General features: G+C 40.8%; 1 protein-coding gene across 6 annotated transcripts in view; it reads left to right on the forward strand.

The window, feature by feature from the left end:
* The window catches only part of foxp1b (forkhead box P1b), a 139613-nt gene that overhangs the window by 12100 nt on the left and 112306 nt on the right, over positions 1 to 15207 (forward strand). For 5 of the 6 annotated variants that reach the window (XM_026347154.1, XM_026347150.1, XM_026347149.1 and 2 more), the window contains exon 3: positions 4893 to 4954. The exons of the other annotated variant lie outside the window; for it this stretch is intronic. The gene's annotated coding sequence lies outside the window, so the exon portion shown is untranslated. The remainder of the gene's footprint in view (positions 1 to 4892; positions 4955 to 15207) is intronic. 6 annotated transcript variants of the gene reach the window in all.

Raw genomic sequence — 15207 nt, forward strand, 5'->3', positions numbered from 1 at the left:
TTCCTTGGAATCATGCCAATTGAATTTTCTGCCTTCTAACACACTTGGAGAGCGGGGGAATATGGTTCTCATTGGGCCTGAGGCTTGATCTCCTTCTTGCCTCCCCCCAACCCTCTTGCTCACTCACGCTGACAATTAGTGAGCTTGGCCATCCCCAAATGACACACGTAATTAAAGAGTTGGCATTATAATTACAATGTGTTGTTTATTGTCTGTTTATGGGTTCTGTGTAGTGCATAACGCACTGGGACATTTCTTTGGTGTAAATGGATTGACAGCCGTTACAACACTTGGTGGTAAATGCGATTTCACGTGGTTAGCATCTCGATACCTTCTTTATCAGGCCTTTGACAGTTGCTCAGTTTGTCGCACATACAACGTAATTTGGCCGACACCAGAAACTGGCACCTGAAAAAAATTAAATCATTTAGTCGTGGTCTTTTAACGGGCACAACGGTAAATGCATGTTAAGTAAATGATGCAATTTATTCCCTTCTTGTCATTTCCAGGCTGGCTGCCACGGGACTTCTGCCAGCTTTAAATAAGTGCTACCCAGATGGTATTCACATGATGCCCACTTGGTGACTAAACAGTCCTGGGGAATAAAGCTGACTGCCACAACAACCAATGGGTCAGCCGGTGAGCCTGTTGGTTTGCCCTCTGCATGTGCAAATGGGTTAATGTTATGTCACTTTGCTGAATTCTTCGGGAAGGTTGCATCTCAGGGACCCTAAATGAATTGGAAAAGAGCCCTGTTAATGGGGAAGGCGGGAAAGAGAGACAGGGGAGAGATACTCCCTGCAGGAGTCTATTTTTTTCCTACTGCAAATGTTGGGCTTCAAAAGAGAGAAGGAGGCAAGTGATGAGCAGTGCCTCCTCCTCTCCCTACTTTTTGCAGTCTGTCTCCCGCTCTGCAGCTGTGCTGGTCTCTGGGCTAGAGAAGTGGTGAACTGTGTCATCTCCAGCCACTAACAACCAACAGCTGCAGCAGCAGCCACCGCTGCAGATCGAGGGACAATGTGGAACTGATTTTCTAACGCTGAGAAATAAATAAACAAAGCCCCTGAAAAAGAGAAACAACACCACAAACAACACACAGCTTATGCAAATGCTGGGGAAATGTGTTCGCGAATCGATAAGGCCTATTTGTGTGCAAAGAGAATATAGGACAAAAGTGACCATTTTACACAGTGATGCCCATTACAAAGTTTGCAGTTTTATCTGCAGGAGCTACCCGCAAACATCTGTTTTGTTTTCCTCTTCTCTACAGTGCATTTTGAACCCACACATTATGATGAAACACATGAAGTATTTGTTGTAGAGCTGTGATATGAAACAAGTCAGAACTGGGGAGTGTTTTGTTGCCGCATGTTCGCATAAGACACCAGATGTTCAAGGCAAAGTTTTAGTCATTGTGGTGGGAGAGGGGTCAAACTGTCAATAGGTTAAAGGTTAAATAGCTTTAAAAAACTGTAGCGCCCACACAGTTAATTAGAAATGAGAGATTTATTAGGGAACGGCACATTTGTGTCACCGTGCTAAGTTCTTTTACTTTGGGTCCAGTTTGCTGCTGTTGTTTTGAACTTGAACCAAGTATTGTGTCAAAGTCTGTTGCAAGACGAGGCAATTTCTTTTGTGAGATATGTTTTTCTCCCATGAATGAAAAATGAAATCTTAATAGCTAGTCCCATTGTTTAGCTTTTTCTCCCAGTCACCTTGTAATTGTTTCTGTGTCATAAGCAGCTATTAGTATTGCTCGAAAATGGTAATGCTTTGAGAGACTCATCTCTTCCACAGAATGGCTCTCTATCTTACATTCTTTTAAAAGGGAAAAGGAAGATGAATTTTGCCCATAAAGGCTGTATCACAAGGGCTTTTTATCCTAAATGGCTCTGGGGATTGTTATCTGTGGGAAGTGTGTCCTGCCTCCGTCGTGTTCAATCAAGTGTCCACTTAGCTGTGACTGGGAGTAATTGTTCCCAAGTGGGCCACACACTGACCTGTTAATGTCTGTGTTGACCCTCTAACCTTGTCAGCACGTCTTGGGCAGGAGTTTAAATCATGTGGATCTCCTCCATGTCTTTACGCTACCGGGTCAAGTGGTCGTCGGCCCTGAAAGACCACTCTCTTGTAATTGTCCTCAGCAGCATGGGTCAGCTAGGGGTGTTCACAAAGACCAGCTCTTATTAGATGAGGTACTGGGAGTGATGTGACTTAATGGGTCAGGGCATTGATCCGATACAGCACCAATGTTCCCCAGTGCAGTTGCAGTCTCTGTGCAGTATCTGATCACTGCTTAGACTCTGGCTGAGTGAGTGTGAAGCTGACTACACAGGAGATCCATCTCTCTGGCTTTATGGATGCAGAGTCAATAGCTGTGAATATCATGTCTTGTTTACATATGGCCTTTCTTCTTTTTAGCTCTCAATTTTCCAATTTTTGGCTATTTAAATAGGCAGTACAAGTCTCCAATTGTTAGTCATTGTGTAACCTAACATGACAACAAAACACAGACTAAAGGCACCTTGTACATGTATCTTTAGCATTGATGCTCATGAAGTGAGGGGCCACTAACCTTTAGGTGAGATGTGTGACTCAAATTAGACGGTGCCAAAGTTCCATTTTGTTTTAAGTTGATAACAAAACATGTGTGACTTTCATTACTGGGGATGTGTCTTCCAGATTTGGCTTTAGCACCTACCTCTTATGAAACAGCCTTTGAAAAGACCAGTTTACAGAACATGAGGTGCTAAGAGAAAATAATGGTGCTGCATAAATGTATTTGTCTATGTATAAAAGTAGTGCATCAGGACACAACTTAGCTATTAGCTATTCATGTATAGGTGAAAAAGAAATCACAGTAACAAACTTTTCATTGTTTGTTTTCAGGAGTTAACAAGTGCGCAGCTGGTTACCAGTACTGATTTTTCTACCAAAAACCATCATACGACAAGTGTAGGTTATTCATTTCTGACCCCCACTCATACTCCTCAACAAGGACTGACAGCTTCAAATACCTGCCTAGTTTGCCTGGAACTTCGCAAATGAGTGGCAATTAACACACATGCTGCAAAGTGGCTAGATGTGGAGTTTCTTTAGAAACTGACACAGTTTGTAATTTGAGTGAAAAGGGGGGATTACAACCACATGTTTCCAAAGTAGGAGTGAGCTGAGTGTTGAGCAGCTGGCGTGCAAAAAGGCCACAAAGTGAGAATGCTTTACTGTCACAGTTAAAAAAAACATTAACTCTATTTTGGCGTCTTAGCATGCAGTATATCTTGAGGTGTTTGGCTGTTTAGTCTTTTTATGGACAGACTACACTGTAAAACGTAACCACTTTTTAAATTCCAGAGCTTGTTAATTTGCAGTAAAGGCTGAAAATCTAAGGGTACCTCTTCAGTATATGCACTCTCATGCTATTTTATCATCCCTTTTGTGATACCGCGTATAAATCCCATCTCTTTTGAATCTTCTCTTCAATTAGTTTATAGCTTGAGCAAGTTATATGTTGGAGGGTGCCCTCTGTCGTTGATCCCAAAGTGAGGGGACCTTTTAATAGCAAGTGCTTCTTTTGAGGTGCTTGGACATACAATAGTGCAATGGGGGTAGGGGGGAGGTCTGTTTGAATCAGCATATTTTTGGGAGTAATGACAAGCATGCAACCTAGCAATCAGAAGGGTCTTATCTGGGGCCGATGTTAGGCCCAGGAATGTGGACCGTCTATGGAAACAACGGCTGCACTAATGGGGTTAGTTGAATTCCACACTGGTGAATTATGAGGAGTTGGGACGTCTGAGCTGTGGTTTGTTGCATCTGTTTGGAGAGCTACACCGCTACAAACAGCAACACGGTTACAGATTTGGTTTTTGACATGCTTTCTCATAGAACAGGCCAATTAACTAGGAGCTGAATTGCTTTGCTGCGCTGCCGGAGAGGGCCACATTAAACAGCAAAGTCGTACACACATATATCATGGGGCAACGCACCACACATGCAGCCATGACTCCTGTGACAGGAACAAAACCAGAAGCCATCAGTTTTGCTGCCTCATTTGCATGATCTAAACCGTATCTGGAAGTCATTAGAATCTTTCCACTTGTTTATCTGGCAACAGATGAATGCGTTTTGAATAAATAAAATGTCCAGTTTGTTTTAGATGTTTTTGTAATTGTATAAGTCATGCATCATTTATGTAAAAAAAAAAACAAAAAAAAACAAGTAATATTTTAAATATTTGTTTTATTACTAAGGTGGAGACTGCTGCAGGGTTTGTAGGTCACTGTTACTGTGAATTCATCCTCCAGAGCACCCAGACTTCTAAGACTAACTTCTTCTAGTTAGTGACATATCATCTTGTAGCTTTTTGTAGTCTTTTACAAACTGTAGGTAGTTGTATAAAATATTGGCAGTTCGATTATTATGCTTTTCATTTTCTGTGCACTATGATTGACATTACAAACTGCCATGTAGGTTCTCAGGGTTATAAAGGGCAACTGCAAATGAGAAATGAACCACAGAAGCCAGTTACTGAGATATGGATACTTTTGCTAGTACTTTACATTGTGGGTCTGCCATAGGTGCCTATCTGCATGTTCAGATATGAAAAACTGATAACTTGATATGCATGTAGGCCAGGACATGCCAGCAGGAATCAGTGTGTCATAACGTTTCAAACATTTGTGGCTGACAACGATCACGTTTACTTTTGCCAGTTTTTAAGTAATTTCTGTACATGTGGGCTTAGTGGACCCGGGTAGGGGCTTTCCCCACCTTTTCACTTCCTGTTTGTAATTGTTGTATCTTTCCCCTTCCTTCCCTCTCTCTCTCTCTCTCTCTGTCTCTCTCTGTCTCTCTCTCTGTCCTCTCTGAAACCCCATGGCTCTGCCTTCAAGACTGCGAGCTGACTTCTGATTGGAGGAATGGAATGCCAGTCTGTCCTGCACCAGTGATTGGGGTATGTGGCAGTCCTCCCACCAGCTCTTCTCTTATTTCATACAGTAATGTGTGCACTGTTAGTCTGTTAAGTAACTCCAAAACGCCGTTAGATTTGACTATTAGGCTTATCTGTATCAGGGCATAATGAGGTTTAAGCAGATTTATTCTGAGCTTTTCATCAGTTCTATTGTTTAAGAGTTTAGGCCAGTGTGCATGGATGTGAACAATAAAGACACAAATACAACAGGATTGCACTGAATGTTTGGGGAAAAATATCTAATTGTGATTTAGCTGGCTAGTTATTCTGGATAAATTAAGCTCTGTACTATTTGTGTAGACTGGCTCCAGAGCCCTGAATTGCTGCCCATATGTCTGATCTTTGCCAGTGATTTAAAAAGGTCTGGGGCTGCTTTTGTGAATGGCTGTTTTCCCAGTTTTAAATCAGCAGAGCCAATCAGGGCTAGTCCACAACCTTCAATCCCGGTGGTCTCGATTCTGAACTTCTAAATTGATGAGCTAAAAACAATTGTGCAATATTATTTCATTTAACTAGAAGTTTTTGCGAGGGATTAATTATCATTTACTGTCGCCAATCTTAATAGCAAAAAGACTTTTAAGTCTCTGCAAAAATCAAATCATGACACAAGTAATGGTGATTCACCATAGCTACATGCTTATACCATAATTTAAGATGACTTTGTCAATAGAAACTACAACGTATATACCTGAAATGTCTTAATGAATCCATGTGAATATTTCCTATTTGCACCAAATATAGCATTTAAAGACATTTCCTTGGGCTCTGGGAACCATTTGCTGATATTTCATATACCAAACCAGTAACTGAGAATATAATTAGTAGGTTGAGGAATAATGAACATATTTCCAAGTTGCTGCTTTTCATTGATTTAATAAAAACAGAAATGGAAATAGAAATTTTAACTTCTTTAGCTAATGTTAAATAGATGAACACTTGCAGACCTTCATCCATACAAAGGATGAGGTCAGGTGTTGTGAATGTAAAGTACAGTACAGAATTTTTATTTTAGCAACAATATTTTTTAGAGGAAACTAATTTATCTTTTATGCATCATTGTACTATTACTATTAGGGGAAGTATGTTACATGTTGTATCTTCTCATGCAAATATGAATTTGAAAACTTGTATCAATATTTATTAACAACATCAACCATAATAATTTAGCTTCTGAAATAAGATGAGATATTTGACATTTTACTGCAACCTAATACTGTTCCTGAATGTTGCTCTGTCAGCTGTTAGGTGTCCGTGATTCTCCTTTGTTTTTTAATATCTTTGGCGTACTATAGTCTTTCTGTGCCTCTGCTCACCCCTGTTTGCCTTGAGCCCTGATTGGCTGAACACTTTCTGCACTATAGTCTGGCTGCTTGCCAGCTATGCTGCCAGTGGCTGCCGTGCCCCCTGATCAGAAGAGAATGTGACATTTGTGCAGAGGTAATGGAATCTGCGTGCAATTAAATCTCTGACTGTGAAGAGGAGTCTATCTCCTCCTTTCTCCCCCCATCTCCTGCCATTCCCAGCAGCAGGGGGGGTCAGGCACGATGATGAAACCGTCCCAGCAGGCCCCTTCGCTGCACTCTCTTTCCCAATCTTTATGTCAGGTTGTGTTTTTTAACTTTGCAGCACGTAGACCTGCCTCTGTCTAGCAATTAATAAAAGAAAACGTCCATTAGGTATCTCTCCAAATATTGTATAAGAATTAATACTCAGTTACAGAAATTGTATTACAGAGCAGCAATGTTAACAATGTTTTAATGAATTTTGCTGCAGGTAACAGTTTTTATATTGTGGTAAATGTTGTTTGAATATCTTTTTGTAGAGCTGGAGTGATAAGTGTTCAAGACAGAGGAAGAAAGAGAGGCAGAGGGCAGATTCATGCATGGATGAGAAGAGGGTCATATCTCTCTGCTTCTCTTTCTCTGCTGCCCTGCCACTACACTTAACGCCTCATTTGTGGGCTTTGTGGCCAATGGCTTGAGTCTGTGATCTGTTGCCATAAAAGGCAGCTTTTTCCTCTCTGCTGATGGTGCACTTGCTTGTGGGTTAATACCAGGCCCCCTCTATAGGCAGACTCATATCTAATGGATATGTGCATCCCCATCAGGATAGCTCATAAACATAAAACTCTCTGCTGCCAATGTACCTGGTCGAGCTGTCTGGGAAGGACAGAGCCACACCATGCAAGAATTTCCCTTGAAATTGTGTAGGAGTGGTCCCTGTCTGTGCTCCTCGTCCACGCTGGGTGGACAAAGATGCAGGATATCCAGGTCAAGGCTTGGCTAAATCCTCCATTTGTCGTTCACACGCTGCTTGGGTCTGTAGAAATGAAATCCTCTGCATACATTTAAGCCACTGGACGCAGTATTCATTGTGGATATTGAAATGGAAATGTATGTTCCAGTTCATTTAAACAATGAAACATTACATTTTATTTTCCACTTGCTACTGCTACTGAAAGTCTGAACCCTACTTTAATGTGACTATCTCTCTGTCACGTTCAAGTCTTTTTTTTTTCCACACTGAGCTTCCCTGGTAATGTATTTTGTCATGATGAATTATTAATGTCAGCACTGGTTGAAGGGAGTGTTGTCTTAGAAAATAGGAGGGTCAGTATGCTTCTTCTTCTTCTGCAGCCAAGGGTTAATTTGAACCAACAGTCAAATGAACCTCCCGATTTCCTTGCTGCACTATGGGGTTGTAATGAAAAAGACTAGGTCTTAACTACATTCACTAACATCCTGCAAAATACAACACAACGCCATTCCTCTAGGCTATCTCTGTTTTCCGCTTTTGCAGATGGCTTTGCTGTGTTGTGTGATAGAGAGGAAAATGATTTGCTCCGGGAAGGAGAGAGAAAGAGGCTTACTCCATTAGTGTCATTCGAATGGTGAATTGGATCAGTCTGACAGATAGATGCGGAAAATTGTTTTAATTGTATAATTATCTGTGGTTAGCCACTTGTGCGGAAAAGTGCTGTTAAAGCCAGGGAAGAGCACATTTTGGCCTCTATGTGCTTATTTTGTCTTTGCACAGGAAATGAACAACTGGGGGTCCTGAGGATAGAACATAAACACACCCAAACTCGCAGGCCCTCCCCCTGGGCAGGTTGAGACATGCTTAGTGAGATTCTGCCCTTTAAAGTAATGTGTCTGGCCAGTGAGCCTTCTCCCCAGGCAAAGAAAGAGGGTGCCTGTAATCATCTGATAAAGGCACAACTTAACACAAGTGTAACAACTACACAGAATGCAGCTCGCTTAACACTGTCAGCGCTCTGGAGAGCAACAGAGGCCCAATATAGCAGTAACTAGCTTAATCACATTTAGCTGATTTCTGATAAGATGCAACACAACAGACGGTTGGCACTAAATCTTTGGCTTTATTTTTGTCGATTGCCCCATACTGTTTTTTTTTTTCTTTAAAAAATATTCTCATGAATGACTTTGCATGCATATTTATCCTACCTACCAATTTACTGGGAAAATAAAAATAGCTATTATCGTTCTCTTTTTTGGACAGTGAGGTGTTATTTTACTATATAACTTGTGTCTTCAAAATCTCATCCTTTGCTTGTTCTTTATGGTCTGGAATAGAAGTTTCACATTAGTTCTTTCATACAAAGGTTGTCATCACTGTTAAAGCAGAAAAGTGCTTAGTATTAAATGCTGATGTTGTCTTAACCGAAGTTTTAACCTGACAGAGAGGACAGGACTAAAGTGTTCTCATTGGAAATCAACTAATATTTTATCAGTGAAAGAAGTTTTTGGTTTGTCTGTTTCCATCTTCAGTGTTGTGAAAATATTAACTATACAAATTTCTATATGATCATATAAACAACATAAAACAACAACTTGCAGTCTTCTTTTGTCAGATCAGTTTCTGAAAGATTTTTTTAAGCCTGCTGGGCAAAGCTAGGCCCTGGCCAAACTCTAAATGCTCTGCAGTCAGCAGCTGCATTCAATTTTCAGCTCAACTCATTCAAGTGTTATAAAACAATGCAAGAGGTGCTGGAGGACTGTCTGCTTGGATGCTCTCACTTTTGAAGGAAGAGTGGAAATAAACAGAGGACAGCAGCATAAACATTATCTGGAGGTGCTGCTGTTATACAGGTCGCTTATTCATCTCAACAACCAGGTCTTTAATATTTAATCAAATAATAGATATACACACGCTGAGCCAGTCTGATGAGAGTATTGCAACACAAAGCAATTTATGGACTAAGAACTTGCCATGTCTCAGTTATTACCTTCGTCACGCTCTGTTGTTCAGTTGCATCTCCTGTGATAATGCACAGGGGATTAGCAGGTAACAAGGCAGCAGTGCTCCTTTGAGGATGTTGCGCGTGGCTTTGAATGTCTCGCACAATACTACATAAACGAAAGGGGTGTGCTACCAAATGGTGATTTCCCGACTACACAGGGAGCCTCCTACTGGATAATGTGGTAATGAAAGGTGACAGGAAGGACTCAGGGTCTGGAACGAAGCCGGGGCAGCTGGTCAGAGCAAGAGAATAGGAAGCAGTGTGCACCCGGACTAAAGTGCAGTGAGAAGCAAATTAAAGCTCATATCTGCCATCTCCCTCGCCTCCCTGCACTTTCCTGTTTGGACTTGAAGGTGATTGGGAGCCAAGGCGGTGACAGTTGACGGAAGCTACGCGGAGGAGAGAGTATTTATTTACAGTGAGATGCAGCGATGCTTGTTCAGGATGCGGTTTCACGCAGGATGTGCCTTCCCCCCCTTACCCTCCCTGCATACACACCTCCTCCCATCTTTCTCATCTCCACCCTCACACTGCAATCCCCAGGTTTGATCAAGAATGGGAAGTGGGTTATTGGGGAGGGGGGGGGTTGACCTGCTGCAGAGTCAGGCAGGCTGTATTGTGTAAGAGGCTGGGTCTGGACACAGGCAGCAGAGAGCTCACTCAGCATGCCTTCCTGCCTGGCCCAGGAGGTGGTACCAAAGTCAACACAGGTCACTGTAAAAAGGCGTGTAGATGATTAAGAATGTATTGTGTGACAAACATTGTCTTTACAAAAAGGAAACCGTGTTCATGTACCTACAAAGATCACTTGCTTGAAGTAGAGAAGACATATTGTGCTTATGAGAAAATTGTGTGTGCTGCAAAACACTCCAAAAGTAAAAGAATTTCACTTTGAAAGCAGGTATTTAGGCAGGGAGTTGATGGTGGGTAAATTCCAGTAATTAGACTTTAATTTGTGGTTGCAGTACAATAACCTTTGTCATCACCCTACAGAACACAATTCAGATTATGGTAAACTATTGGACAAAATAAAACTTGGCCTACTCCTGCCATCCCTGGCTTTCCTCTGGTGAGCTATCAAGTGGTAAGCATGTGAGCACACTGTAAAGGTGAGCTGATCTGACCTCTGCTCACTAGCTGTCATGTCTGCATTAATCCAGCCAAAGTTTCAAAGGCAGATTTTATGACTTGCCTTACGGCCTCATCTATGTGGACAGCAGCATCTAAACTCTGGAGAACCTGCCACATAAAAAGCACATCTGTTGGAGTCTAAATTGTAAAAACAGCCCCCGCGTGTCCAGGCAGCGTTGAGTTAATAATACACTCAAAGTAGAGCGTATGTCACTCCCCATAGCAACATCAGCAGAGATTGTCTTACATTCACTTGTTTTGATCAGCTATTATGTTTATTTTTTCATTGTCTTTTGTGCAGTTTTGACCTTCAAAGTGTAGGTACTTTATCTTTCTAAGAAGCATTTTTTTCCTCTTTTTCAGATGGTACCTGTTTAAGTTGAAAATCAGAAGTGTTTTCACAGATTTTCAGGTATAGTTGGACAAGGGAAAGATCATTTTCAAGACTATTTAAATTTGAAGTTTTTATGAAGCTGGCACTGGCATTGCTTTGGAATGTTTCAAGCTATATTTCTGTTGGACAATGCTGAAATTTTATCTACTTTTCTTAATTGACTCACACTATAGTAATAAAATTTAACATTGTTTAGACGGTCATCATGGCCAACAACAGGCCTACCACTTCCTTTATATCACACTGCTTATTTTGAATGACAAGAATAAACAAGTAATAATGATAAATAATGCAATCATACAGGTCTGGCACTAAAAAGTTATAGCACAGTAGGCTAGCACCATTAGGAAATCATGCCAAGTATGGTAACTCTTAAGACCATTGAGGTTTTTGTGTTGTCATGATAGAAATCTGGTCATCTCCCCCAGATTTTGAGGCTTCATGCAGACAAATGTCTGTGAAGCCCAAAAGATCCATTCATCGTTTTCTCTTGTCCTAGGATGGACATGGGCTGCAGGTGCAGACACACTTCTATTCATACAGTTCCAGATGCATACAAATAAATAATGGAGAATAAGTGATATGGAGCACAAAATTAGCATCTAGTTCACCTGTCTGGAACATGTGGAGCACACTCATAGTGTCCATGGAGACCTAAGACCATAAACAGGTCTTTAAGGCTTAACGCCTCTGTTCAATGTATTACGTACTATTAACAGTTCTGTGACTAACTCAACTTAAGCAACAGTTGTCGTTGCAGGGGCACAGTTAGTACACACTTTTGCAAGCTCAGTCGCTTAAAGAGGAAGTGTTCCTTGTCCACTTTAGTGTATTTAGTCTTTGTCCCTATCAGAGCATTCAAAGTCTTATGTACTGTATGTTAATCTGTGCCCTCCGTGTTGCCTCTGTGCCTCCTGGTTAGCTGTGTGCCACTGGGTTCTTTCAGGGGACAGACACTTTGGACTTGACAGAAACAACACATGGGAGGGGAGGGAGGGGCGCACAAACACAACCACATAAACCTCAGGGCTAAGTCTTGTTCAAAGTCATCTGGCAAATAAGTTGAGGGAAAACTACTGTGCAGTTCTGTCATGTAACCGATGTAGGTGGCCAGGCAAATCACCATTTCTGAAATGTCCATGACAAACATTGTTCTTGCTGTATAGAGTAGTGTAACCAAACTAGTTACATTGAGTTACATTTAGTAAATTCATTTCTTTTCATTCATTAATTTATATTTTGCTTAATAAATTTTATCATTCAGTTAATCAGTAATAACTCCCAGACAACAACCAAGGTTTTTCCAGGACAGCAGATTTATTGATTAGTCAGTATAGTCAGAATGTATGTTGAGTAGAACTCAATGTTTTTTTCTGTATATATATATATATATATATATATATATATATACCAAGTTAATATTTGCCATTTTTTTTGTAATGAAGTGAAGAGGTGGACGTTGTTTTGTAACAAGTTAAGAATGCACCCCAAAGCTTATTTCCATTCATAAGCCAAACAAGGATTTAGCCAACTCTGAGAAATAAATTCCAGATTCTATGAAGTGTTTTTACTGTGTCAGAGGGTCCAACTAAAACACCTATTGCTGCTAAAGGAACCATATTCGAGAAACAGCAATATTGTATTCATTCTTTTTTTTCCCTCGTGACGCCTTCTGTAATTGATAATGATAACTCGGTTATTTCTTGCATGATGTACAGTTATTTATACCCTCAAAGTATTTCGGGGGAAGTGGGGTGGATGAAATCCCCGTTTCTGTGGAGGTGATCAAGCTCCATCCACAAACTGGCAATACGCGCTATTGATACTGAAAATATTTCCATAACAGTGGTCAACGAACATGGTACCTGGTGGAGGAATGTGTACTGCTGCCGGCCGCTGCAGGACACTTAACTGCACACACAGAAGGGAAAAAAGCAATTTCAGTTCCAGCGTTTCAACTGTATTCGAAGCATCCCTGTTCCCGCGTTTGCGTGAATGTTTGAGACCTTAAAGTTAAAAGACTTGTTGCATGATGTGAAAATGAAGTGTTATTTACTGTGATAGACAATGATCTATGTGAGTCTAAGCTGGGTCTTAGCCTAATTGATGTTTTGGAAGATGAGCTTCATTGGATGAGTCATTAGGCCTTTTACCAGAGTTTTATTAAATGCCCCTACCCACAATGTGGAATATTTCCTTCCTAGAATAACAGGAGGTTGGTTTAGTAAAAGGCACATAATATATGTGTGAGATTGATCAGTGAGTAGCGACCCCATTATCTCCTGAGATGTTAATTACACTGTGCTCAGCTTGCATGTCAAAAGGCAGATAATTGAAGAAGGTAAAAGATGTGCCACACTTTATTTATGCTTTCACAAGCTGGTAGAACATTGCCTCTTTCTTCTCTCATTTTTTTGTCTACACTATATTTACTGTTAGGTAATATGACATTGTCAGAGCTGATCATTTTGCAGCAGTATTGTTCACAATCATTACTGTGGCTTGTGTGTGTGTGTGTGTGTGTGTGTGTGTGTGTGTGTGTGTGTGTGTGTGTGTGTGTGTGTGTGTGTGTGGACACATACATAAATCTTCTGTCCTGTCTCTGTATTTACTGCCACACCTTTTTAATATGAGTTAGATGGAACTATCTAAATTCAAAGCCTTTAAAGATCTACTTGCTTTTTAAAGCTGTCTCTGTTGCACTTTTCTGATGGTGCAAATTCTTTTTTTTTCTTGATTGTACTTTCAAATTCAACAGCTTCTTCTAAACATCCTGAATTTAAGTGTGCAGTCACTATGATATGTTTTCTCTGTTGCTAAAAAGCATAGGTGTGAAAATGAACAGGAGTGCAGTCATTCTCTATGTAGATCTTTAAGCCTGTAACTCCTGTTATTTTATATAAAGAGGAACTGTTACTTACTGTATCAGAGTAATGTTAGTGTAATAACAATGTCTTTTTAGCATATGCCGGTTTTTTTGGTATCTGTAATGACTAGAGTTACTAGATGATGACAGCGAGAGCGATGAAGCATACCACAAACATTTAAAAGAAAGCAATAAAGGGGATGAAAGCCTCTGTGGGAGACTCTTAGTACAATTTTCCATTGGTAAAGTTACAGTATCTGTCTTATGAAATACTCACTGAAGTGAGATGGTGCGAAAAGCATCAGAAAACTTTTAAAAGGTCTGTCACTTGTTTTTTTTTTTTTTTTTTTGAACATTGTTTCTGTTTTGTGTAGTTCCCCTACCTGAATAATATGGTGTCTGTAAACTTCCTATTGACAGTCTATAAGCCATAGGGGACACGCTGTTCTTAAAAAAAAAAAAAAAAAAAAAAAAAATCTTGTTTGTCATTTCGCATGCTTACAGAGATAGCGTCAAAACTCTGTTTCCTGTGGTTTCCTGTGGAGAACTGTGGTGTCTCTGTGTGCTGCAATTTACAAGTTCACGTGAATGCTGTCTGCACTCCTAAAAGCGACTGCGCACTTGCGTGTGCTCGCAGGCGCGCGCACACACAGACACACACATTTCTCTTCTCCTTTCTGTGTTGTCATCATAACATGGGGAGGAGCCTCAAGGAAGTGGTCATCACACCTCAGGGCCTGATGGACAGCAGCAGCAGCAGCACAGATGATTTAGTGCATCACCTGGTGGACACTGTTAAAAAAGCACAGCATAATGGGAAACCACATTTAGAATGGGACATAGAGTCTGGTGCGACTTTACACAGTTATTTTTATTCTGCTTTGTACTTTACTTTCACTCTTTTGTCCTTTTGTGCCTATTCCCAGTCAAATGTGGTTTAAAGATATCGTGGGTCAGAATTGGTAACAGTTTACAGTCATCACACCACATCATCATAATGATTAGGGGCATAGTTTAAAAATAAACTGAAACTTTTAGCTCTTACGTAACAGTGGACGAGGACAAAGACAAAGAACCAGAGGGGGTTTTATAGCAGGACTTGAATGACATTTTAGTTGGAAGTGCTGATAGAAGAAACCCTCCTCTTCCTATCAGGAAGCTCAGAACAGTCAGAACAGAGATGTAGCTGAGGACTGTAGTACATGTTCACCTTTGCTCTGACATCAGGAAGCCCCCCCCCCCCCCTTCCCCTCCTCCCCCATGTAAAATCCATTAGCACCTTTCCACCACTTGTTTATCAGCCTTCGCAGCTCAATGGGCTTCATTGGATTTAGTTTTTATGGTATTAAGTTTGAAGTGTTTTTCAGATTTTTTTCAATTTTTGTTTACCAGAGAAAGACCTCTGCTCGCTCAGATGCCAGCCAGCAGGATTCTGCTGTGGCAGTGCAGCCTTATCTGCGCTTGAGGTCTGTACTTTAATGGGCTTTATTGATCTAAACAACATCAGGGGTTGCGGTGATGTTATTAAGGCAGAGATAACTTCTGTGTAATTCCACTCCAACAATATATTAGCCTTTTATTGG

Source organism: Anabas testudineus, chromosome 5 (genome assembly GCF_900324465.2).
Source record: "Anabas testudineus chromosome 5, fAnaTes1.2, whole genome shotgun sequence".
NCBI lineage: Eukaryota > Metazoa > Chordata > Actinopteri > Anabantiformes > Anabantidae > Anabas > Anabas testudineus.